We start from the raw sequence: 27,904 nt of genomic DNA, 5'->3' as shown, positions 1-27,904 counted from the left end.
AGAAGGCTTTTAAAACTGAACATACCCTTTGGGGGTCAATACACAATGGTTGAACTAAGGTAGAATAACTTGATCTGATGTTGGAGGTTTCGTTAACCAGGGAACTGATGGTCAGAGAAACTCTAGTGGTTTTCTTTTTTATCCTGTTACAGAAACAAAACCAAACACAGTACAGTGAAAGAAAGATTAGAGGCAGCTTTGATAGAAATACCTCACTGTATTCATTTGGCATGTGTCACATTTTTACTCAAAATCCTTAATTTTTTAAAAATTTGTACAATTCAGTTTTTTCCCTTTTTGATCAGTTAATGGATTGTGGCTCATAATAGTTTTGCTTTAAATTTCCTTTGTCTTAGTCTGTTAATCAGTGAGCTGTTACTAAACACTTATAGAGAAGAAATAATTTATAAAGCAAATAATCACTTTAAAGTTTGGAAAATTTTAGTATTTTTTTTTTTTTTTGCTGTATTTTTTTAAAAGTAAAATTTCCCCTATATTCATACGGCAACAAAAGCTCATTTACACATACATTCTGTACTTACTCTGACATTTCTGTAGCATATTCCAAGCACAATCACAGAGAGAAATGTTTTCTTCCCTCTTCCCTTGTAAGAAAGAGAAAAAAAGAAATTCTGTCTAGATCTCACTGGCATTTAATAAAATTTAGTTCACCTGTGTTGTATGCACAGTATGACCAGCAAATTAGTTATGGGCAACAGATCAATCCAGAAATCTGAATTCTTGACTAAGTTTGGAACTACTTTAATATTCTCAGTTTAAAAAATCCAGATGTTTACCTTTACAGAGGTATAGTGGTTGCACCCAGAAGAGCTATTGAGTCATTTCCCCAAACAACATTTTATAGGGCAGATACTACTGTCTTGTGAATTTGTGTTTTGATTGGAAGTCTTCAGAATATTTGTTACAATACAAAAACTCTTAACACATTGCTTTGTTGAAGGATGTTGTCGATGTTCATATTATTTCTCTACTTAGTAGAGAAGTCTATCTCAGTCCTTAGTATCAAGAATAATCACGGGTTGCCTGGGTGGCTCAGTCAGTTGAGTGTCTGACTCTTGGCTTCTGCTCAGGTCATGATCTCAGGGTTGTAAGATCAAGCTCCACTTTGGGCTCCATGCTCAGTGTGAAGTCTGTTTGAGGTTCTCTCTCTCTCCCTTCCCCTATGCCCCTCCGTGCACACACACTCTCTCTTGAATAAATAAGTAAATAAAACTTAAGGAAAAAAAAAAGAATAATTCGGGCTTCTGTGCTACTACTTTAGTTTTTCCTCTCAGATACTACAAATCCTAGTATTGGTTGTATTTCCTCTATGTTAGGTATTTGAAAGTCTACTGCTCATTATATAGCCAGGAATTCAGCAGAGTTTGGAGTTAAGATCTCCTAAATTTGTAACCTGGTATTTTTTTCCCCACTCTGTCTATGATTATTTATTTACCCATACCACATTTAGATCACATGATCCTGTGAAGAACTTTTATGTTATTTCCAGGTGGAAGAGATAGATTGGAAGATACAGACTAGCCTCAATAACAAAATACTACAATTTTTAGAAAGCCATTGGCTTATGGAAATAGAGTATTTGAAATTGTAACTATTCCAGAAAACCCAGTCCCTATGGTCACATTATACCATAATGCTTTAATGAAAAACATTTCCTACTTAAAAAAATCTTTTATATACAGCTTGATAACACCCCTTTGGATTAGATTTATCTAATCTTTTAGTATATAATCTCATAATTCTTAGTGGCTTTTTCAGTCTTTAAAAACTTCCTTATCTTGAAGTTTTATCACCATTTTGGTTTAGGCTAAAATTTCAACCATGTAAAATTGTTAATACTATTTCATGCTTCATTTCTTAAGGCAGACAGTGGCTGAAGAATGTACATTTTGTTTATTTAAAGTGTCCAAATACTCAGGTCGTGATCTCATGGGTTATGAGATTGAGCCCCATGTCTGGCTCCACACTCTGCAGGGTGTCTGCTTGAAGATTCTCTCCCTATGCCCCTCCTCCTGCATGTGTTTGCATGTGCACACACACATACTTGCTCTCAAATAAATAAATCTTTGAAAAAAGAAAGTGCCCAAATACATTACATTTACTCATGTCTATATATATAGTATTTTATAATTTGTAAGATTAAAAATATCTGTGAGCTAGAACTGCCCCAGCCCTTTTCTTAAAGGGTAGTTGCCTTTTATTTTTTTTAAAGATTTTATTTATTTATTTAACAGAGAGAGATCACAAGTAGGCAGAAAGGCAGGCAGAGAGAGAGGGGGAAGCAGACTCCCCACTGAGCAGACAGCCGAATTCGGGACTTAATCCCAGGACCCTGGGATCATGACCTGAGCCAAAGGCAGAGGCTTTAACCCACTGAGCCACCCAGGCACCCCACTATTTATTTCTAAGGTTATTTTGAGGATTATGTGAGAGAGCTTGCAGAAGCACTTAATGTAGACACAAGTCATGTATCAAGCATTCAGCAAATGTTAACTGCTATTATTATTGTGATTGTGGTGATAGATCCAGATGAATTTCCATCTTTCCTAAGAGGTTTTCCTTTCCTTTTCTTTTTTTTAAAGGCTTTATTTATTTCAGAGAAAGAGGGAGGGAGAGAGAGTACAAGCAGGGGGAGATGCAGAGGGAGAGGGAGAAGCAGACCCCTCTCTGAGCAGGGAGCCTGATGTGGGGCTTGATCCCATGACCCTGAGATTGTGATCTCAGCAGAAGGCAGATAATTACATGACTGAGGCACCCAGACACCCCTCTCAGAGATTTCTAATTTAGCTCTCTTTGACTTTTTTCTCTTGCAAACTTAAAACCTCTTTCTTAGCCTTTTGTTTTAATTATTTATTACTGCATGCTTTCATTTGGAAGCTCCTTAAGTTAAGGATCTTTTCAGATGTGTCCCATCCTCAAAGTGTCTACCCTAGTGTTAAACACATGGTAGGTGTGGAGATGATTGATTTCATAGATTAATGCATAGAGAGATGCTATTAACAGTCTTAGGAGATGTTTTTTTTTTTTTTTTTTTTAAGATTTTATTTATTTATTTGACAGACAGAGATTACAGGCAGGCAGAGAGGCAGGCAGAGAGAGAGGAGGCGATGCGGGGCTCGATCCCAGGATGCTGAGATCATGACCTGAGCCGGAGGCAGCGGCTTAACCCACTGAGCCACCCAGGCACCCCAGAGATGTGTGTTGTTTTGTGCTATTTCCTTCAACCCCATCTGACAAAAAAAAGCAATCAAAATAGATTCCTTTTTTGATGTTGGCAGGAAGACCTCATGCCACACCAGCCATCTTAGGTGAAGTTAACCAATCACCCATCATTGAAGACCAAGAAAAGACTTGGGAAATCTTGCCTAACATCTTCAAAGAACAAACCTAAGGTTATATTATTTGGTCAAAGTCATGCAGTCCGTTGGTATAAGAGTCAGGATTAGAGGATGCGTGGGTAGCTTAGTCAGTAAGTGTCTGCCTTTGGCTCAGGTCATGATCCCAGGGTTCTGGGATCAAGCCATGCATCAGGCTCCCTGCTCAGCAGGAATCCTGTTTCTCCTTCTCTCACTCCTCCTGCTTGTGTTCCATCTCTTGCTGTGTCTCTCTCTGTCAAATAAGTAAATAAAATCTTGAAGAAAAAAAAAGTCAGGATTAGAATACAAATCTCCAGTCTTCTAGTGCAATCCACTTCTAGTAAATTGATTCTGTATTACCAGATAAATGTAAAACTGTGGATATTAGTCTGAGTATTTGTGACTGTAGTGATTCTTTTCTTTTATCAGGATAAATTGTATTTATGGTTTTGAATTCAGTGGGTAATGAAATAGTCCTTTTATTTTGTATGTAAGCTCCATGAGCTCAGAGACTTAGTCTCTTTTGTTCACTCTTGAATCCCTAGTGTCTAGTATAGTGGAGTTGGCTGAGACTTCAGTTGAGAATATTTCTGTGGCTTCTAGAGATTCTAACCTTGGAGTGTTAGACCCTGGAGAGAAACCCTGTATACATCAGGGACATTCTGGCTGTGGTAGCAAGATAAAAATGAAATCCTTCCCCTCATGGGAAAAGAAGGATCAAGTGAGAGAGTGTGTATGAAACTTTTGGAACTTCTTAGAAGAAACATACCTTATAAATAAATATAAGGTCAGTTGGTTCAAGAGGCTAGAGTTTCCTCTAAGCCCCTTGGCATGTCTCAAAGGAGAACCTGGAAAATATCAGCAGAACTGTTTTGGTGGGGGATGAGATTTAGGTTTTTGCCCACCTTGAAACTGCCTGATGTCCTGAGGCTAATGAGAACAAAAAAGAGAAGATCCAGTACTAATAAGGGAAAGGTAATACTGGGCCTCCTAAATTCCAGATGCCTCATGTTGTAAGTGAGAACAATCAAACTTCCTGGGCAAGGCACTAGACAGTGCATGCTGTCACTTAATCCATGGAGTGAGGAGGCCTGGCAGGACTTCCTCTGTCCTGTCCCTGATCTTCCAGCCAATGAAAAGAGACAGTGATAACTAATGGAACCAAGAAGTACCCTGCATCTTGCTTTGTATATGCCACTGGTTAGCATGAATTAAACAATTTGGGTCTAAAGATCATAAAGAAAAGGATAAAAACATAGACAGGCCATATAGTTTGGGAGAGAGAGCACTAATTCAAGATTGAGAAAATCTTGATTTTTATTCTATGGTTGTCAATTCGTTATATGACCTTGGGGAAGACCCTTTAGGGTCTCAGTTATCCCTTAACTAATAAGAAGTGAGAGGGGAGATGTTACCTAAGGTTTCTTCTAGGTCTGTTAGTTCTTTTAAAATATTTTTAAATTCTCAGAGTGTGTGCTTTAAAAATCTGTGATTTCTGCAATTACCAGAGCAGATGAAATTCCATCAGAGGATAAGAGAAAGAAAGATGAACATTGGACCTAAAAGCAAAAGTGATCAGTGCTTAGGCTGCTCTAGCACCCTGAGGTTTGAAAGATGAGCTGAGCTTTAGAAATTACTTAGTTTAAGATGTTATTTATTTATGAAAGCAAACCTTTCAGAACTCACATTAGTTCAGTGGTAAAACAAAACTGAGTGTGAGAACCACTACATCTTCCCCACTTCAAGAAAAGGAAGAATTTCTAAGAAAAAGTTCTTTTTAAAATATTGACTTCTCGTGCTGAAGCTACTCTGGTCTTTACATTCATTTCTCATGTATTTTTCTTTAGGGGGTAGAAAAGGAGGTTTTCAAAGGAAAAAATAAAACAACAATAACTGTTAACTTGACTGCTGTGAGATATTTCCACACTCCAAAATATCAGAGTGAAACTGTGGATTCTCAGTATGTGTGAGCCCTACATGTGACCTGTCCTGAAGTGTTCCTTCTTGATTTTAGATAGTGCTTGGGATGTCCTTGAGAGAAAAAATAGCTAGGGATTTTACTTTCATGATAAATTATGCTAGCAGGCTTCATGGCTCACGTAAATGGTAACCTTTGCTGAGTGTAACCCTAGCTCTTTGTAAAGAGAACAGAATTAGACTCTGCCAAATGAAGAGTCCAAGACCTTGGCAGTCTTACTCTGGAAAGATTACAAGATACATAGAGATCACACGAATGAACAATGCTGATGTCCTTATAACATTGCCTGGATAGCTAGGATGTCTGCAGCATTATACTAGCTTCATGGATATAATGTAGGTTCAGTGGTCTGAAAAATAGAACATTAGACGTATTTAAAAGTAAACGACTGAAGAATCTGATAGTAGCCACATTAGGCAAAAATTGGGGAAAGAGAAGTGATGTAAGGCAGGTTAGCAACGTAAAATGCTAATGTAAAATGTTTTATTTTTTATAATTTTAATTTTAAAGAAAAGAAACTTATTAATTAATTAACTAATTATTAAAAATTTAATGATTTTTTTTGAGAAAGAGGAAGAGAGAGAGTATGTGCATGACTGTGGAGGAGGAGCAGAGGAGGAGAGAGAATCTTAAGTAGGCTTTATGCCCAGTCTAGAGCCCCACGAGGGTCTTGAACTCACAACTCTGAGATCATGACCTGAGCTGAAATCAAGAGTTGGACACTTAACCCGCTGAGCTAACCAGGTGCCCCTCATATGTTTTAAATGTCACATTAGTGAGAAAACTTAAGAAAATTCATACAATAAGCTAAATTTGGTGCATCCTTATTAAGTGTTACTTTTTTGAGTTGATGGAAAAGTTTATAGATGATTTCTATCACTTTTTGAACAAAGTCAGAGCTTGTATGGCTCACAGGTGTCAGTCCTTAGAAAATGAATGGATTTGACTTGTGAACATACTCAGGTTTTAAGAGAAGGTGATTTATGACATCCACTGAGTAACTTTTCCCCCCTTTTATAGAGAGAATGAGTATGTACGTGAGCTGTTAGGGGGAGGTAGAGGGGTGAGGGAGAGAGAGAATCTCAAGCAGGTGCCATAGCCAGCATGGGACTGGGTCTCACAACCTGTGCTGAAACCAAGAGTCAGACACCCAACTGCCTGAGCTACCCAGGGACCCCAAATGAGTATTTTGATAATGGTTTTGAAAAGTTCTTAAGGAAGTTTTAGTATATAGGAACTTTTACAAACATACCATATAATTTCTTCCCCAGTTTTTCTAGACCATTTTCTAGTGACAGTGGGTTTTTATTTATTTATTTATTTTTAAGATTTTATTTATTTATTTGACAGAGAGAAACCACAAGTAGTCGGAGAGGCAGGCAGAGAGACAGAGGGAAGCAGGCTCCCCACCGAGCAGAGAGCCTGATGCGGGACTCAATCCCAGGACCCTGAGATCATGACCTGAGCCAAAGGCAGTGGCTTAACCCACTGAGCCACCCAGGCGCCCCCAGTGGGTTTTTATTTTTCCCATATGCTTTACCATACTACCTTCATGTGTGGCTCTGTCTCTCTTTCATTCTTTCCTCTTGCTTTTCAGAAAAAAAGAAATGACCTGTTTTTATTTTCAATAAGTTAAACTATTGTGAAGTGTAGGCTGTTGTTTTCTACATGACTAGAAATTTTACTTGATCATATGTAATGTTTTGTTTCTTCCCAGAATTTGTCAAATTTCTTGATTTTACACAGTGCTAACCAGGAGATCTGTATCAAGGACATTATCAGTCATGTCTCTCCATGTTAGAATAGAATACTCACTGTTATTTGATTATAGTTACCATACAATGTTACATTAGTTTAAGGGGTACAGCATAGTGATTCATCTATATAACATGTCTTTATAGACTGTTCTCATCACAAATGTAGCCACCATCTGTCACCATACAATGTTGTTAACAATATCATTGAGTATATTTCCTATGCCGTTCTTTATGTTCCCATGACTTATATTCCCATAATGGAAAGCCTTTATCTCCCACTTCTCCTCATCCATTTTGCCCATCTCCTCACCCCTCTTCACTCTGGAAGCTGTCAGTTCTCTATATTTGTAGGCCTGATTCTGCTTTTTGTTTGATTATATTCATTTGTGTTGTTTTTTAGATACCAAATATGAGTGAAATCATGTGGTATTTGTCTTTCTCAGTCCGACTGACTTCACTTGGCATAATACCCTGTAGGTCTATGCAGATTGCCACAAATGGAAAGAGCTCATCTTTTTTTATGGCTGTGTAATATTCCATTGTATGGATTTTGTGTGTGTGTGTGTGTGTGTGTGTGTACCACATCTTCTTTATCCATTCATCTATCTACAAAGGTATTTTAAGAGATAACTGCTTCATTCTAAGTGGCATACAGATTTCTGTTTGGATATCTATGTGTCTCAACCTTTACTGCACTGGTTTCCTATTGTCAAGGTCCACTTGTGTGTGGCCTTTCTCAGGGTGCTTCTCCATCAAAAGATAGGATGCCTGGTTTTGATTAGGAATGTCACTCTTTCTTCTCCCTGATGCTAAGATCCTAGTGAGCTTGGAAAAAAGTGGGACATATCAAGGAGTTCTTTTGGGGTTTATGGTCTTTCTCCTGTGACTTGCTGTTTTAGGTCAGGAATTTGAGGAACATTAAATGTGTAATTCGGGGCACCTGGGTGGCTCAGTGGGTTAAAGCCTCTGCCTTCGGCTCAGGTCATGATTCCAGGGTCCTGGGATCGAGCCCCACATCAGGCTCTCTGCTCAGCCGGGAGCCTGCTTCCCTCTCTCTCTCTGCCTGCCTCTCTGTCTGCTTGTGATCTCCGTCTGTCAAATAAAAAAATAATAAGAATTAAAAAAAAATGTGCAATTCATTTCTAATCCAGGTATTATCAACTGGGGTAACGGGGCCTAGAAGGTGCGTTTTCCCAAGATGGTTTCCTTACCGGCATGCCTGATACCTTGATGCTGCTTGGTGTTTGTCTGTCTTTGTTTTTCTCTCTCCACATGGTATCTCATTCTCTAAGGTCTCTCAGGTCTCTCTGGGTGGCTTTGGTTTTTTCGTACCACAGTAGCCCCAGGGTAGTTGGATTTCTCACCCTGAGGCTTAAGGCTCTAAGAGCAAGTGTTCCAATAATATTCTTTCTCTTTTGAAGGAAGCTTCTCTTACTTTGTTCTGTTGTGATTTCTTGGACCCTTAGCTATGGCAGTATAGGAACTAGTTGCCAAAGACCCAATTTATACAATTCCTCTTGTGAAAAATTCAGGTCTTAGGGCTTAAATACCAAGATAAACAGGTGTTTGGTTTGAATTATGTGGCAAGCTACTTTCTACTTTTTTTTTTCTTGTTCACAATTTAAAATTTTATTTAAGCCGTATTTTTAAGGTTCTTTTATCCTCTTAGCCTTCTTATTTTATACAAACACATACAGAACAAGAGTTTATATGTTTTCATTTGGTATTTTTTACAAAGACACTGCAATCATCTTTGACGCTCAAACTTAAAATACCACCAAAGTTAATTTTTAAAGAATTTAAGAAAATTTAAGAAATAATATTGATATACTAAATCATTGCTCTTTTAACTTTTGATTAACTAGATTTTATTGAAAAGAAGATATGTGCAATTAGAAAAAAAATGAGGATGGGAAGAAAAGATAAACAATGAAAGGAAATATCCATTTTTCCCCAGAACCCTCAGGTCGGTCTGCTTCCTAGAGCCCATCACTGTCGATAGTTAATCGTGCCTCCAGAAATATTCTATGCATATAAAAGCACATATAATATATGTAACGCATTTTGAAAGTTTTTACTTTGAAATAATTGTAGATTTACTAAAAAGTTGCAAAAATAGTACAGAATGTTCATGCATATCTTCTACTAATTTTCTCTTGTGCTGATGACTTTTGGAAAAATGGTACAGTTATCACAACCAAAACATTAACAGGTCAATAATATATTAGCTAAATGATGTATTTAAATTTCAACAATCCTCTGCTCCCAGTGTTTTTTTTTTGTTTTAGGATACAATCCAGGAACCCATAATGCTTTTAGTTGTTGTGTATCCTTAGTATTCTCTAATCTGGGACACTTCCTGAGTCTTGTCTTTTATTGCTTGATATTTTTGATGAGAACGGATCCGTTATTTTAGAGAATGCCTCTCAATTTGAGATCATCTGATGCTTCTCATGAGTAGGTTGTGTTTATATATTTTCATCAAGAATAGCATGTCTGGGGCGCCTGGGTGGCTCAGTGGGTTAAGCCGCTGCCTTCGGCTCAGGTCATGATCTCAGAGTCCTGGGATCGAGTCCCGCATCAGGCTCTCTGCTCAGCAGAGAGCCTGCTTCCCTCTCTCTCTCTGCCTGCCTCTCCATCTACTTGTGATTTCTCTCTGTCAAATAAATAAATAAAATCTTAAAAAAAAAAAAAGAATAGCATGTCTGTCTGTCTCATACAAGAGGTACATGAAGTAGATGTATCTTAACACTGATATTGCACATTGATGTTACAAAAATGTAATACAGATCTGAGTATATTTTTTTTAGAGAATTTTCGAATTTAGCTGAAGATTAGGTTTAGTAGATATTTTCTTTCGCCTAAGCTTAAAATATTGAACTTGAACCAGCCCTGCGGCAAAGGAGCAGCGGTAACAGAGGCCTAGACTCTAGGAAAATAATCTTTTAATACTTCCCGGTCTTGTTCTCCAGCACTGGCAATGTCTGTACTGATGAGAGATGTCAGGAGAAAAGTTAACTGTCTTGGAAGCAATAAACCACCTTCTTTCCAACTTTTGGCAGAACGGCCAAATTGATGAAAGTTTATAAGGCATCCCCTCTGTCACCTGCTTGCTCTCTAGAACACTTTCCCATAGGTAGTGTTTTCTTCATCTCAAGTGAACCCTCGAAAGCTATCATGTCCTCAAGCCCACATCAAAACTGACTTGTTTTATATACATTAGTCCTCTGATAGAGTGGTTCGGACAAAGACACCAATTTGTCCATGGATGTATTCTGTCCCTTCTTTTGTCTTTAAACAGTAAGACCCATTACTTTGACCCATATGACACCATGTCTGGTGGGGGCACTCTGAAGCCCATAAGCCAGTCAGCCAGTTGTCTAGGAGGTGCACATATCTTCTTTTCAATAAAATCTCTTTCACATCCTGCTAAGTTCAGACGAGACTGGTATTTAATCCTAAAACTTTCATTCCCTTTCGATATTTATCTGAAAATAGAGGATATTTGTCCTTTTTGATGCCACTGGCTTGAGTATGTGAGGTTTTATGTTATAAGATCATGTATGATTTTTAAAAGTGACTGTTCCATTTCTCTTTGTCCTGTGCACACATGCAGAATTACTGCCAAGAGGAATACTTTGTGCACAGGACAGCTAAGACCACACATTGTCATTAGCTGGGAGTCAGGTTACCCACCACATGGACAGCAGCATGTGCTAGAGCTCTGTGTAACTAGAAGAGTCCTAGAGAGGAGAATTTGTAGCATTAAGCAGGCTTTGCAAATTTAAAAAAAAAAAAAAAAAAAAAAAGAAGACAACGTAGTGTTCTCTATGAGCTTTGATTTTTAACAACCATAAAATGAGATTAATACCCAGGCACTGTATTAACCACTTTCTGTGCTTTTTGTCATTGATTCTTCGCAAAACCACAAGATGGAGAGATACTGTTTTTCTCATTTTACAAATGAGGAAGCATAAGCTTACTGAGGTTACCCAGATTGTCCAGAGTCAAATAGCTAGTAAATGGTGGATCCAGGAATAAGATCCCCATAGTCCATCTCTAGAGCTGTTATGAGAAATATACTTCCTTGACCTGTGTATTTCTTGGGAAATCAGAGGGACAGGTACCCAGGTTCTAAGGGAAGCCTGAGCTTGATAACTAGCTTTTTGGTTCAGGAGGGACCTTATAAGGATATGAACAGAAATGTTCACAAATAACTTCTCATGCATTGGACACTGGGTCAAAAATTTAACTCTGACAGTGGTTTCTGTTTATTGCTTAGATGTATAAGAAGATATATGTGGAAATAATATTGAGATAAATAAATTGAGCTGGAGAGTGTACAAAAAGATCTTTGTAAAATGTGAGAGAGATGTGTGGTAACTGTACTGATTGGATTTTTGAGATGTGAAATCAGTTTGGCTCAAAGCCCCCAAGACCCACATCAGAGACCTCGCCAGAGGCAGAACTGAAAGTGTGTTCATTGAATGAGAATAACAGATCCAAAGGGCAGATTCTCACTAGGTCCTTCCCCTTCACTCTAGAGTATGACATAAGGATACCCCACTGCACTGTTCTCCAGAAAGTTCCTAAGGAATTACACACAGGAAGGAGAACAGGTTGATTAGGACATGTTAACGGGACATCTTTCTCTCCTAACTTTCTTCTTTTAGCACAGTTTAATTTAGCTCATTGTCACTTTGGCAGTGTTGAACTCTGTGAAAGACTGAGAAGCTAAGTACAGACTAGAGGAGAGAAGTGTGACAGTGACAAGCTCATGGAGGCAAGGGGCAGTTTGAAGTGCCAGGAGGTGGGGGGGGGGCGGTCATCAGACACATGTGCAGAGCAGGAGCTTTTCAGGGAGGTTATAGAGAAGCTGGGGTTTAGAGAGAATGGAGAGGGGAAGTCAGGCTTTGCAGCTTCAGACTTAATCTCAGGGCTGTCCCTGGTCTGTCCAGCCCCTTCTGGGACAGCGCAGAAGCGATATCCCTTAGAATCAGAGAACCCTTAAATATTACAGTCCAAAATGGTATCAGAGCCTGTCAAGTAAAGCTAGGGCCTCAGTTTTAACTTAAAGGAACTTAGAGCCATTGTCTAGTTGACCCCAAAATAGTTCAGGTCATTATATCAGTCTTGAACATCACTTTTTAAAAAAAAGATTTCATTTATTTATTAGACAGGAGAGAGAGAACGTGATTGGGGGTAGGGAAGTGGGAGAGGGAGAAGCAGACTCCCTGCTGAGCAGGGAAACCAATGAGGGACTCAGTCCCAGGACCCTGGGATCATGACCTGAGCTGAAGGCAGACACTTAACCAAATGAGCCACCCAGGCATCCCTGAACATCACTTTCTTTCACAATTTTCTTTCCTGTTAAGAATCCTATCTGTAAAAGACTGTGTATGTATGTCCATGTACGCTTTGTGTGGGTATGATGTCTGTGTTTGCTCTGATTTGTCAGATCATAGAGTGAAGGCTGGTGGTCTTAGTTATCTTTATAGCCGCAGAACTGAAACAAAATTAGTCAATCTGTAGAACTTTGTTTCATATCCACTAAGTATATTATGTACCTAAGCAGCATATTTTAGGTACGTAAATTGGATAGTCCCTTGCTTTCTAGGTGGTCCTGTGTTCTGTAGGGAGATAAATAATGATAACAGTTTCAAGCACCATGGAAAAACATTTGATAGCTCTATGGTGGTTCTCAGAATTTAACATGCATTTGCATCACCTGAGAATCTTGTTGAAATGCAGATCCTGATTCAGTAGCTCTTTTTTTTTTTTTTAATAAGATTTTCTTTTTTATTTTATTTTATTTTTTAAAGATTTTATTTATTTATTTGACAGAGATCACAAGTAGGCATAGAGGCATAGAGTTAGGCAGAGAGAGAGAGGAGGAAGCAGGCTCCCTGCCAAGCAGAGAGCCCGATGCGGGACTCGATCCCAGGACCCTGAGATCAGGGCCCGAGCTGAAGGCAGCGGCTTAACCCACTGAGCCACCCAGGCGCCCCCTGATTCAGTAGCTCTTGGAGCCTGAGATCCTTTATTTCTCAGAATCTCCCAGAGAAGACAGATGCTGCTGATCTACAGACTACACTTTGATAAATAGCATGGGCAGAGTCTTAACATTAGTTAAAATGTGAGGCATGCAGAGGGAATAGCAAGTTAAGTCAGTTTGACAGGAGAGAGAAGGTTGGAAAGATTGGTTAGGATCAGATCTCAAAGGGCCTTGAGCACCAGGTTAAGGATTTAGATGATATAGGAGTTAAGGAATCATTGCGGGTTTCTGTACTGGGTATAGAATGACATGACAGGACCTGTACTTAAGGGAGATTTATCTGTCATCATATATAGAACAGGTGGGGCAGAAGTTTCCTGTTAACTCTCAAGTAGCAGAGACTCAACTTCTGGCCCTTAATGCCAAATGAGAAGAAGTTGCAGAAAAGAGAGAGAGGAGGAGGCTGGCAACCGGAAGTGACCTGTCTTACAGAGTGGCCCTGGGTGGGGGCTGGGGGAGTTGTTTAGGTCATAAATCTCTTTAGTGTGTCCCAATTCCAGGAGATCCCTACCAGTCCTTTGTTATTTAAGGATATAGTCATAAACCGTGTGCTTGGTCAATTTTTTTTTTTTGCTAGATTCAATTCATCCAAAATGTATTGAGTGTCAGGTACAGTGCTTTGCTCTCTCAGGTATCTGTGTTTTTCCCAGAGTGTCTGATGCAGGATCCTGGCCTAAATTAATATCATTGTAATGTTTATCCTGTTTAATTCTGGCATTTTAACATAAGAGGGTTAACATAGTCTACCCTTGATAAGACTATTTAAAAAACAAGGATATGATAAAACACAAAATAATGGATTGTGGTTAAAATTGAGGGAAGGCTGGTAGGCATTAGATTTAGGGGAGGAACACATAGATATTGTTCATTATTGGTATTGTTCCAGTTCTTGGATTTTTGGGTTGAATGATGGGATTCACAGGATTCTTTTTTTTTAAATTTATTTTTAAATTTTCAGTGTAACAGTATTCATTATTCTTGCACCACACCCAGTGCTCCATGCAATACATGCCCTCAATAATACCCACCACCTGGTACCCCAACCTCCCACCCTCTCGCCCCTTCAAAACCCTCAGATTGTTTTTCAGAGTCCATAGTCTCTCATGGTTCACCTCCCCTTCCTGTTTCCCCCAACTCCCTTCTCCTCTCTATCTCCCCATGTCCTCCATGCTATTTGTTATGCTCCACAAATAAGTGAAACCATATGATAATTGACTCTCTCTGCTTGACTTATTTCACTCAGCATAATCTCTTCCAGTCCCGTCCATGTTGCTACAAAAGTTGGGTATTCGTCCTTTCTGATGGAGGCATAATACTCCATAGTGTATATGGACCACATCTTCCTTATCCATTTGTCTGTTGAAGGGCATCTTGGTTCTTTCCACAGTTTGGCGACCGTGGCCATTGCTGCTATAAACATTGGGGTACAGATGGCCCTTCTTTTCACGACATCTGTATCTTTGGGGTAAATACCCAGTAGTGCAATTGCAGGGTCATAGGAATCTCCACACTGTTCTCAAAAAAGGCTGCACCAACTTGAATTCCCACCATCAGTGGAAGAGGGTTCCCCTTTCTCCGCATCCCCTCCAACACATGTTGTTTCCTGTCTTGCTAATTTTGGCAATTCTAACTGGTGTAAGATGATTATCTCAATGTGGTTTTAATTTGAATCTCCCTGATGGCTAGAGGATTCATTTTATTTTTTAAAATAAATAAGGAGATGAAGCAGGAAATTAAGTATAGGATGATCAGGCATGCTAATTTATCATTCATCATATAAATTATTATATGTGTCATGCAGCTGAGGTCCCTTAAAAAAAAAAACAAATACATGCACAGACTTAAAATACTCAAAGGTAATGTCATGGAGAATCCATCCTAAGAGAAGGAAATTAAAATTGCCATCTCTGCCAACGTCTGTGTAAGGCTTTTCTATGCATTGCGTCAGATTGCAAATAATTTGAGTAGTTATCTCCAGCCTGAGGTTTGGTGAGTTCAGGTGAGGTCGTAGTCCTAGCAAATGTATTGGTATTCTACTAACCTAAACTTCTCTTCCATTTAGTAACGTACAGAGTACTTTCCCCCATCAGATCATGCTTCCTTGTCATTTACTTAGTTTTAGGTCCTTGGATTCTTGAACCCGAGGTCAGAGGTCTTTGTTTATTCATTCATTCATTTCATTCATTTGAGTGTAGTTGACATGTTACATTAGTTTCAGGTGTACAGCTTTGTGTTTTGACAAGTTTATGCATTATATTGTGGTTCGCTACAAGTGTAGCTACCATCTCTCTCATTATTTCACTATTACAGTATCATTACCCATTCCTTATGCTCTGCCTTTTATTCCCATGACGTCCTTATTCTGTAACTGGAGGCCCGTATCTCCCTTTTTCCTTCACCCATGTTGCCCAATCTCTTACCACCTTCTTCTCTGGCAGCCATCACCCCATACCTGTTAGATTGGCTAAAATCCAAAAAAAAAAAAAAAAAAAAAAAAAAGCATTGTTGATGGAAATGTAAATTGGTACAGCCACTGTGGAAAATAGTAAAGGGGTTCCTCAAAAAATTAAAAACAAAAATACCATATGATCAAATAATTCCACTATTGGGTATTTACCAAGAGAAAATGAAAACACTAACACTGACTAAAAAAGATACATATACCCCTATATTTATTGCAGCATTATTTACAATAGCCAAAACATGGTGAGTGCTGTGAAGTGTGTAAACCTGGTGATTCACAGACCTGTACCCCTGGGGATAAAAATATATGTTTATACAATAGCCAAAACATGGCAGCAATCTAAGTATCTATCAATAGATGAATGGATAAGGAAATACACACATACACACAGACACACACAGAAATATCATATGGCTATATGATGTGCTGTATGAGACATGGACCTAGAGGGTATTATGTTTAATGAAATAAGTCAGACTGAAAAAGACAAATACCATATGATTCCACTCATAAATGGAATCTAGAAAAAGAAATAAAAGAAAAGCATGAAGCATGAGCAGACCTGTAAATACAGAGAACAAGTTGATGGTTGCCACAGAGGTCCTTTTTAGGAATGTCTTGGGGGAATTTAATGTTCTCAGAGTATTGTCATACTGACTATTCTTCTGACATTAGATTATATTGCATTAAATCTTTCCAAAGTATGAAGCAATATATCCTGGAAAGTCAAATCCATTTTCAAAATTAAAGAGATATGTGCAAACTGTTTCCTTTTTGTTATCTGTCATAGTAAGTGAATGGAATTCTGGCTAATTCTGCCAAACTTCGGGAATGACCAATTTTCAGAGAAACAGAATACAGTAAAATTTAGTCTGTTATAAACTACTCTGAGTATTAATACTTTTGATTCATAAAATACTTTTAGGGACTTGAGGTGTTCCATGCAAATGAGTTTTCCAGAAAATTGAAACAAACCAATGGTTGCTGAGTGTTCTTTTTTTTTGGCCAGAAGATTTTTAAAAATAAAAGTAGAAGATGTTTAAGGTAAAACTTCAGAGCATACAGAAAGTATAAAGTTAAAAGTAAAAATTGGCCCTTTCCAGTCTCGAATTTCTGCTATTGACAGTTTCTTATTATATACAGGTACAGCTCTGTATATAATTTTATTTCATAAATGCCACCACACTATATATATTATACTTTGCTTTTCCACTTAATGTATCTGGGTTATCATTTGATAACAGCACATAAAAATCTAACTTATTCTAAATTTTTATGTAGAATTTTTTATGTGGTTTGCAATAGTTTATCAGTTCATAGTTGAAGAATATGGGAGTTGTTAAAAACAATACCTAAGTGAGCATCTTTATAAATACACCTTTGCATCTTCTTTTAAGTCCATCTATAGCAGTGGAATTACAAGGGGGAATAAATCACATACATTTTACTTTTTAACAGTTATACAGCTTAGTTACCCTTTTGTGAAGTAGTTCATTCTCAATAGTTATTTGAAAATGACTTCTTTATAATCCTCATAATGAGGTATCTCATTATTTCATACATGTGTATTTCTTTAATCATAAATGAGGTTGCACAGCTTTTGTGTGTTTGTTGATCACTTTTGCTTTTTCCTCTTGTAAAATGCCTGTTGAGAAAGATGATCTTCTAAACTGAACAGAGAATGTTAGCAATGTATTTTTGCAGCTACACTGTTAAAATTAGATTTTAGCCAGGGTGAGTATTTGACAAATAATTTCTTAGAATCTTGAGATTATTCTTCCTTATTATTATGTCTTTTTCAGAATATATTGTCGTCCCAAATATCTAACACTGAGATGATGACATTTGGTCTTTACTGTTTGATTTAATGAACAGTTGTAGCTTACCCAGACTTCAGTCTAATTCGTGTCTCACGCGTGTTTAGAAAATTGCTATGGTGGAAAACTCCAGAATAAAAGGGTTGTGGTAGAGCTGTGATAATTGACTTCACTTACTCCCTGCTCTGTTGAAACAGTACATACTTTCCTCCCATTTGGGTGAGAAATAATCTTGGAAATAAGTTTGCATCCATGGGTATAATTCTATATGTTTGGGGTTTACGCCTTTTTTTTTTTTTTTTTTTTTGTGATATATGCAGTTTCTACCACACTGTGGCTGCTTAAGAATTGTTCAAGAAAAACAAGAATAATGCTGGTATTTGGTTTGTCAGTTGTGGCTCAGAGCATCAGTGGGACATAGAGCAGAATTCTTGCAGAGAAATATGATCCTGACTCAGTTCTAATTTTATCTTTGTGGTGCAGCTTTTAACTATGAGGACAGCTGGTGTTGGATAAATCTGTCCTCACAAGCTGTATGAGATTGAAATAAAATTAAATATTTGGGGTTAAATCCAAATGAAAAAATGTGGAAATGACTGATGAATATTTTGATATTTCACTTTCTGCATCTGGGTGAAAAGCTACTCTCTGTTCATTGTGAATTCCTTACAATAGTCCTATTTGAAGCTTAAGATAAGCAGAATGTGTGCTTTAATTTAAGATCTAACATTTCTTGAAAGGTAAAGCTGAATTCTTGCTTTTTACTCTTAACCTCCACCCTGCTGATAAAAATGATAGACTGTAGAAACTTATTTTTGTTAGCAACCTCTCTTTGTCTTTCTGTCTTGAGCCAATGATTACTACCGTGCTTCTACTTGGGCAAGGAAAGTACTCCTGTGTGCTTTCTGAAAGATTGCAAATGATGGGACCCCAAGCTCCTAGTAGATTCTCCCCCAGATGACTAAATGTCTTGCTGATTGCTAAGAGATAAATAAGGGTGGTGAGCTCAGAGAACAGTCAGGTTGCTGGCTTTTCGTCAGCTTACTGGATTACTAAGGTAGAAAAGCACTAAAAATAAATCAGGGCACAAATTCTCCTGCCAGGGGTTGAGTAATGAGATAACTTGTCTTCTTGGCTGGTGTTGACATCATCTGTTCTCCTAATGCTCTTTGCAGATGAGAGCCAGAGTGAGAAACAGGGTTGGCCATGAACAAGTGTCAGCAAAAGTTTGTAGCCTTGTTCTGATATACTTATTGTTGGTTCTTGTCAGACTCAGTTAATGAGTTCCTCTAGCTCCTCTAGCAGATCACCAAGCACATCAAGGTGAGACTTGAAACCAAACTTGGGACCAATCTCAGGGGAAGTCATTTGATATCTTCTAGTTTCAAATGTATCTTTACTAGGTCTCTTCCACATCAGTTGGGTTTCAGTGTTTCCCCCAGGAGGTCAGATTCTACCAGAACTGAAAAGGTAGGGAGATTTCTCAGGAGTTCAGTTCTAGGACCTGAGGATTTCACAATAATACAAGTTACCTGATAGGGGGGTAAAGATTCTTATTGCGGAATTTCGGTTTCTGTTGCTGCTTCAGAATCTGTCTTGAACAGAGTACCTTTGCCAGTCACAATTAATCTGTGGATCTCATTGGAACTTAAATGGAGGGGAATACATTTAAATACCTACCTTCTTTATATTTATCCCTACCCTTTTTTAGTATTTTAGAAACTTGCTTTTAACTGGACTAATACTTGTCCCACACTGATTAAGTGCTTGATACTCACAAAATGCTTTTACACATTTATCTGGTGACCTTCAGAACTAGTCTGTAAGGAAGGCAGATGTTATTATCCTGTTGCTAATTGCTGGACTCAGAAAAGCCAACAGATTCAGAGTTTGGCAGCAGTTGGTGTTAAGCCCTGGGAGCTCTGGGATTTCTTGGTTCACTTAGCAATGTCTAGCTGACCTGGGGCCCTCTCTCCTAAGTCTGGAGGCTTGTTCTATTTTTTAAGATAATGTATTTAAATATATCTGTAAAAATGCATTCTCACTATCGTAAAGTTGGAAAATATCGCAGAGAAATGAGAGAGAGAGAAAAAAATCAGCCACAGACCTAGTACTCAAAAACGAACTCCTTGGGTTTACTTAGGTTTTTCACTGTGTCTGTGAGATGGAAGGAGAGATCAAATAAGTCTTCAGTAATGCTTATTTTGTCTCGGTTTCCCTGCATTTAGCATAGTGCGTATCATAGATATTTCATTCTAGCTCCCTCCAGGGGTACTTCACAGGTAGCTAGGCATTGACCCTGGACCCTCCAAGCTGCGCTCTAAAAGCTGAACCCAAATCTCACTGCCATCCCTGGTAGAGGTCAGATCTTCACTGTTCTCCTTTTGTGACTCTTCTTTTCACTCCCCCACTGTCCCCACAAAGCTTACTTCCTTTCCTTCTAGCTCTTTCAGTATAGTTTCTCTTGATTGTTTCCTGCAACATGTTACTTCCCATCTTAAAATCACCAGCAGCACTTCCCACAGATCTTTCTTCAAATTCTGCTTGGCTTCCCTTGTGCAGAGGCAACAGGCCAGAGAGCATGGAGGAAAATGAAAGGCCTGTTCTTTCTCGAGTCTCCCAAGCACCCAGCTTGGCACTCAGAAAGTACATCCGACCAAAGATAGGGGTGCTGGGAAGTGCAGGCATGTTAGCAGCATGTTTGGACCCAGGAAATAGTAAATAACAGTGTATCTTTGGACCCCCTCCTGCATTTTGTTTAGTGCTTTAATAATAGACGTTAGGTAAGTGTTAACTGATTTTGTGTGTGTGTGTGTGTGTGTGTGTGTGTGTGAGTGTATTTGGTCTTGAAAGTAGAGGTGGGAAGCCACTGTACTTATTTCCTATAAATTAAAAGCATTGGGAGTGTATTCTCTGTCCCACACCCAAAGAATTCTGGTTTCCCTTATCTGTGGGATCACTATGCTATGAGAAAACCCAGCCAACCAGCAGCTTTGGTGTCAAAGGTACTCACAGCTTCCACGTTGTCTGTCGGCTTTCCAGGTCCTGATGTCCTCACCGAAAACACCTCTTGAAGCTGGGTTTGTTTGAGGTAGATCCCTGCTCTCTGGCAAGGAGGGGCATAAACTGGAATGACAGCTGTGTCCAAAGAGGCTAGTCTATCAATTGGAAGGGATGAGGAAGGGTCTCCCTATTCCTCTCTTTTTGGTGCAGTCTCAGCTTTCAGTTAACCATGCTTGGGGAGTGTGCATGCTTGTGCGTGTCCTCCCAGGAGAAGGACAAAAATTACATGACCCTGAGTTAGCCACTAATAATTACACATTGAATCTGAATGAAAATGAGGAGGAAAAGGCAAGGCAGAAGCCAAAGTGTCATGGTAAGCAAGGCATTTTTAATTGGAATGTAAAGAATTTTGTTAGTGACATTTCAGTGAAATTCAAGCTGCCCTTTCTCTCAATCCAGAAGACAGGAGGTATCTCACAGCTGCTTGGGTCAGGATTACAGTTTTACAGTTAGATTTCAGAAATCTAATATTAATCTTGGCATTGGCTTTGGTGGAAGATGTGTGCAAGATTGTAGATCTTTATGGAAAATTATGTGGAACAGCACTTTTTTTTTTTCTTGGAAGCTTAAGATTTCTGTTTTACATGCTGTTGGGGGAATGTGCTTTCTTTGTGCTACATTGATCAATATGCTTAAATGTAAAAATAACTTAGTCTAATAAATAGAGAAACTTATCACAAATAAGCAGAATATTTCTGGGACAAGTATAGACTTCTACTCTCCATAATTAATTTTATGATTAAACAGTAAGCTTTGATTGAGGACCGACTGTGTGCCCAATACTGGGCAGCTGGAGAATGCTACAGAAAAGCTAGCACAAGTGTCATAAGTAGGATAATGTCACAAGTAGCATAAGTGTCGTACTGAGTTTACAGTAAACTAAGTGTGTCCTCAGTGCAATTCTTAGTAATCCTTCGTTTCCTTGAGTCAGTAATCCCTAAGTAAGTAAGACACCATTGCTGTAATACGGTACACTAAGTGCAAGTGATCACAGCCTCTTATCCCTGCCAGTGACAGAAAAATTTTAAAGCCATTCAACTCAACCAGTTTTTTTTTTTTTTTTTGGACCTCTCACATAGGTCAACTATTTTGTTTCGTTTCAAGATCCAGACTACTTCTCACTCTGGTTTCAGTCAGTTATTTAAAAATTAAATGATGTTTGTTGGTCATGACAGAACCTGGGGAAATTCAGTATAATTGTGTTTTCAGTAATAGTGTAGAAAGGCAAATTGTCCTGGAGTGGTTCATTAGAAATACGGTCTCCTTCATCAAGGAATGGTGTGTCCCATCAGAAGAGAAGTGATTTATGTAATGTGATCCTGAGTGCTTGTGGCTTAAAGGGCTGTGTTACCTATAGGAATCTCTGATGGAGCATCCGGTTATTGGAAGTTGGTTATTATCAAGCTGTCAAAGATCTAGACAGGTTTTAGGCCATCCAAGCCAATTCTTCCTTGAAAAAAAAAAAAGCTGTTTTTGCTTTTGTTTCTTTTTTTTCTTTTTTCCGTTTTTGTTTTATACAGACAAGGACCTGAATTCCAAGAAACAGAAGTCATTTGCTAAGGTAGGGAATTACCCTGAATGCCAGAAGAATGTCAGGAAAAATTGTGAAATCTGGTGGAGAAAAAAAAAAATCACTGGGTATCTTTTAGAAAGCTAGGCATTGACTAGTGCATCCTTCCAAGTTATCTGGTTTAACTTTCATTATGTTTGAGCTGCTGAAAACTCTGTCAAGCTGTAGAAAACTAAGAGTAATGCAGACTATTCTTGATTATAGAAAAGCCATCAAATTTTGTCCTGTGGAGATGAAGTTGGTCACCCCATAGCCTCCAGCCCAAGAAGCTAGTTTTCTCTCTGTTAACAAACACACTTCAGTATTTCTCCTTGCCTCTTGAACCAGTTTTTAACGCTTACTGGCTCTGTCTTAAATTAATGAGTTAAGTAAAAACCTTTGACCTATGTTCATTTTATATCTATATGACAGTCATTGTTTGACCTTAAAAAATTATTCTTTAACAGAAAGAAGCCAGGATTTTAGTAAGAACAGTCTGTTCCTTCCTTCACTGTGAATAACTAGACACCCTATTTACATGGGTTTCTGAGACAGTTAATCACTTATAATATTTTTCTTATGCTTTTTAAAAACTTTTATTTTTTATTTTATTCTTAAAGAGAGTGAGAGTAAGCAGGGGCAGAGGGAAAGAGAGATCATCTTAAGTAGGCTCCACATTGGATATGGAACCGGTTGCGGGTCTCAATCTTATGACTCTGAGATCATGACCTGAGCTGAAATCACGAGTCAGTTGACTGAGCCACCTAGGTCCCCAATATACTTTTATATGTTTATAAGACATGTGGAAAGTATCTTAAAAAAAAAAACTTGCTGAGATTAATTTCATGTAACCTAAAACTAACCTTTTTATTTTTATTTTAATGTTGGTTATAAAACTGTTATAAAGTGAACAATGCAGGGGCATTTAGTACATTCACAGTGTTGTACACCTACATCTCTATCTAGTTCTAAAACATTTCTGTCACTCCAAAGTGAAATAGTTCATCTATTAATCAATTTCTCCCTATTCTGCTCTCCCCATAGTTCCTGGCCTCCACCCATCGGCTTTCTTTGTCTGTGCATTCATCTGTTCTACGTAGTTCATATAAATGCACTCTTACAGTATGTGTGACCTTTTGTATCTGGCTTCTTAGTATAACATATTGGAGATCTATCCATGTTGTAGCATATATTAGTAATCCATTTCTTTTTATGGCTGGATAATACTATGTTATATGTATATAACACATCTTCTTTATCATTCACCTATTAATGGACATCAGGCCACCCATTAATGGATGTTTCCACCTTTGGCTACTGTGAATAGTGTTGCCATGATCATACATGTACATCTCACTTGTTGAAGTACCTGTTTTCAGTTCCTTTTGGTTTATATCTGGAAGCAGAATTGCAGCCTTGTACGGTAATTCTGTGTTTAGCATTTGAAGAACTGCCAAACTGTTTTCCACAAAGATTCAGCTATTTTATGTGCCTTTAGCAATATATGAGGGTTCCAATTTCTCCATCTGCTCTCTAACCTTGTTATTTTCCATATAAAAAATTATTTGCCACCCTAGTAGGTGTGAAGTGGTACCTCGTTTTGGTTTTGATTTGTATTTCCCTAATCACTAAGAATGTGTGTTGAGTATCTTCTCATGTGCCTGTTCATCATGTGGTACATCACTTTTTTAATATGTTAGGAAAGCTGGACACTGCAAAGAAAAGATGACTTGCATTGTAATACAAGTAATTATCCCGTAATTTGTGTTTCTTAATTTAAGATTTTGTACACTAAATTCTATCAAATGATTCTATAGAGGAAGATATCTTTTTTGGACATAAACTGGAGAGTATTTCCCCACTCTTTATATGATGCTGTTTACACAGTGTTTTCAACAGACCATGCCTAAACCTTCCACAGCATCCAGCAAGTGTTCTTAAAGAACTCAGAAAAATATTGCCATGGTGATACTATCTGTCCTTGTGAAATGCTGCCATGTGAGCTGTTTTATACCCTCAAATCTTGCTTGGAGCTTTCAGTTTGTAAGATTTATTTGCTGATTTGCTTTTTAAATGTGTATATTACAATACATTTTTAATAATAATGATAACAACAAGTAGCATTTCTGGAACATTTCTCAGGTGCCAGACTTTGTACCGGACATTTTTTTTGGGTATATCCTTTAATCCTAATAGAATATTAGCTCCTTGGGGTACGCTCTTTTATTTCTTGTCTGTTGTTGTATCCCCAGCATCTAACATGGCACACCTGCTTAAGAGCAAGTGTTGAATTAGTGTTACTGAATAAACAACCTTTGAGGTGGTTTCTGTGATTACCTTCATTTTAAGAATGAGGAAGCTGGGGGGGAGGGGGTTTGGGAGAAGAGGGTGGGGTTATGGACATTGGGGAGGGTATGTGCTATGGTGAGTGCTGTGAAGTGTGTAAACCTGGCGATTCACAGACCTGTACCCCTGGGGATAAAAATATATGTTTATAAAAAATAAAAAATTAAAAAAAAAAAAGAATGAGGAAGCTGAGTCTAAGAAATGTAAAGCAATTTCCTCAAGGTCATACAGATGGGCAGTGGCAGAGCCCAGATCAGAACCAAGAAGCCTACTCCAGAGACCACACCACACTGCCTTGTAAACCATAGCATTCAGAAGAGCACTTTAACCTCTTCCTTCCACATTCTGCAGAGTGACCAGGAAGTTCTGTCAAAGAAGAAGAAATTCATTACACTTCAAGAAAAAATATTTATATTTTAAAGATTTTATTTACTTATTTGACAGAGAGACACAGTGAGAGAGGAAACATAGGCAGGGGGAGAGGGAGAGGGAGAAGCCGGCCTCCCGCTGAGCAGGGAACCCGATGTGGGGCTTGATCCCAGCACCCTGGGATCATGACCCAAGCTGAAGGTAGATACTTAACTGACTGAGCCACCCAGGTGCCCCAAGAAAATATTTGTTAATGGGTCTGTGTGCCCAGACATTTGTTGGGTGTAATGTTGAGAACTGGGTATTAAGGAAATTCTTTTATGGGGATTGACACTAGCTGGGTGACCTGGAACAAATAATTCACTCTAGACTTTACGCCTCATGGGTAAAATGGAAAAGTTGCACTAGATGATCTAAGTGCATTCCAGCAATAAAATATGATAAATTTTAAGAAGTGGCATGGGTAAGGCCACATTGAACTTGTTTGCTGGGGATGGGGTGGTGGGTGGTGGGAGATGTCATTGGTTTATATATCTCAATCTTTGATCTAGAAGATTGATGAAGAAGAGGAAAGGGCCACAAAGTGGTAAATATACAATGACAGTGCTAGTGTGTATCATCTAGAAGAAAAAATGAGGCAGTTATCCAAGCAGCAAGGAAACCTCAGCTCATCTTTAATTTTGAGAAATGAGATTTACTTCTCTCCTCACCCTTACCTTTACTAAGTATAGTAGCCTGAAGTTATTTACTATTTTATGGTCTCTCAACACTTCCCTCTCCTTTGTGTCCTATAAGTCTTCTGAGAAGTAGTTGGGGGGATATTTGGAAAAAGATTATACAGTTGTCTAGTGATTTTTTTTATTTTTTATTTTTTTATTTTTTTATTTTTTTATTTTTTTATTTTTTTTTTTTTTAAAGATTTTATTTATTTATTTGACAGACAGAGATCACAAGGAGGCAGAGAGGCAGGCAGAGAGAGAGAGGAGGAAGCAGGCTCCCTGCTGAGCAGAGAGCCCGATGCGGGGCTCGATCCCAGGACCCTGAGATCATGACCTGAGCAGAAGGCAGAGGCTTTAACCCACTGAGCCACCCAGGCGCCCCTAGTGATTTTTTTTTAAATTTTAAAAGATTTTATTTATTTATTTGACAGACAGAGATTACAAGTAGGCAGAGAGGCAGTCAGAGAGAGGAGGAAATAGGCTCCCTGCTGAGAAGAGAGCCCGATGTGGGTCTTGATCCCAGGGCCCTGGGATCATGACCTGAGCTGAAGACAGAGGCTTTAACCCACTGAGCCACCCAGGCACCCCCAATTGTCTAGTGATTCTTGATCTTGTTTTTCTTTTCTTTCTTTCTTTTTTTTTTTTTTAAGTACCCCAGTCTGTCTTACCCTGAAATTTGAAGAAAATGTCAAATTATTGTTTTTTAGTATTGTTAATTTTTCTCTTGATTTCTTTTTATTAAAAAACATATATGCCTCATGGAAGTTTTTCCTTAGGTTTCTAGGAGTAGGAGATATTGTCTAATAAAAAAAAATAATAGCAAAACTTCAAAACAATATGTTAACTTTTTAAGGGAAAAAATCTTACAGGTAAAACACACTTTTATTTTTTATTTTTATTTTTAAAAAAGATTTTATTTATTTATTTGACACAGAGAGAGGTCACAAGTAAGCAGAACAGCCGGCAGAGATAGAGGGGGAAGCAGGCTCCCCGCTGAGCAGGGAGCCCGATGCGGGGCTCAATCCCAGGACCCTGAGACCGTTACCCAAGCCAAAGGCAGATGCCTAACCCACTGAGCCACCCAGGCGCCCCTAAAACACACTTTTAAAGGCTTACTTATGTTCTATTTTAAATTTGGTTGAATGATTATACTTCTTATTCTGCAAGGTTTAGCCAATAATTGCACACTCATTAGATGCCTGGTGTATATAAAGCACTATTTTGGGTGCCAAAGAAATTCAAATATCCTTGCCCTCAACTTTGTAAAAGTTGCAAAACCTGTACAACCAAGCACAGCATATGAGAGAATATTATGCATCCCTCAAGCTAAATGTAAAGTGGTTTTGTTTTTAAAGATTTTATTTATTTATTTGAGAGAGAGAGAAAATGAGAGAGAGGGAGCATGAGAGGGGGAAGGTCAGAGGGAGAAGCAGATCCCCTGCTGAGCAGGGAGTCATATGTGGGACTCAAATCCTGGGACTCCAGGATCATGGCCTGAGCTGAAGGCAGTTGCTCAATCAACTGAGCCACCCAGGCGCCCTAAATGTGAAGTGTTAAAGGAAGTGAAGAAGTGTACCTTTCAGCTATAGTGTTTGAGAAAAGCTTCATGGAAGAGGGGATGCTGAAACCAAGTCTTGAAGGATGTACATGTTAAGAGTGAAGGTAAGGGGGTTGGGGGAGGGATATTAATAGATGGAGAGAATAATTTGAACACATGCTCAGAAAGAAGAATATTTGGCATGTATTTGGGAACTATAAGTAGTTCATGGGAGTGGAGGAAAGTTTTGAAAAGATGAGTAGTGGGAAATAAAGAGAAGAAATGAATTGGAAGTTGGGAACAAGTTTGTATTCCCTGATAAAGACTGTTAGATCCATCCAGTATTGGTTTTCTGCATGTCTATCCATCTTCCTTTCCCGTTGTCACCCCACTCCAAATAAAACAGAAGAATAGACAAGTAATTTCTTCATGCAGGAAGAACTGAGTACCTGCTCTGTCCCAGATACTTTTCTAGGAGCATAAGCTCTAAAGATAAACAAGACACAGTCCTTGTCCTCAAGTAGGCCACAGACTGAGAGGGAAGACCAACTCTTAGTTAGAAAAGGGGTACATATAAAGTGCCCATTTTATTTGCAATGGGGCCACCTTGAAAAAGAATGATCTTGGCTGCAATGGGCTGATGGTCTGAGCTCTGTTTTTAGCCCTTGGGAGCAACCTCAGGATGTGTGGCATACCAGAAGAGCAGCTGCGTACTATATTCTGAATATGATGAAAGTGGCACCTCCGTTTTTCCAGACCCATGGCGGTGACTCTCCCTGGGAAGGAGAGCCAAGCTTCTCTCCTGGCTTGTGCCATTGGGCACATTTTTCCATAGAATTTTAGAGGAGAACTTTGAGAAAGAAGATATGGAGA

General features: G+C 38.5%; 1 protein-coding gene and 1 long non-coding RNA gene across 6 annotated transcripts in view; one reads left to right on the top strand and one right to left on the bottom strand.

Moving 5' to 3' along the window:
• The window catches only part of KLHL3 (kelch like family member 3), a 312,385-nt gene that overhangs the window by 30,132 nt on the left and 254,349 nt on the right, over window positions 1-27,904 (top strand). The gene's annotated exons all lie outside the window — the stretch shown is intronic.
• Window positions 32-20,675, bottom strand: LOC131832085 (uncharacterized). The gene is made up of 3 exons (XR_009353920.1): window positions 20,462-20,675; window positions 543-605; window positions 32-143 (listed from the first exon to the last, which is right to left on the bottom strand). It is a non-coding gene; the product is annotated as an uncharacterized LOC131832085 (long non-coding RNA).

Source organism: Mustela lutreola, chromosome 5 (assembly GCF_030435805.1).
Source record: "Mustela lutreola isolate mMusLut2 chromosome 5, mMusLut2.pri, whole genome shotgun sequence".
NCBI lineage: Eukaryota > Metazoa > Chordata > Mammalia > Carnivora > Mustelidae > Mustela > Mustela lutreola.
Note: the sequence above shows the minus strand (reverse complement) of the source record. Positions and strands in the feature narration are given on the sequence as shown.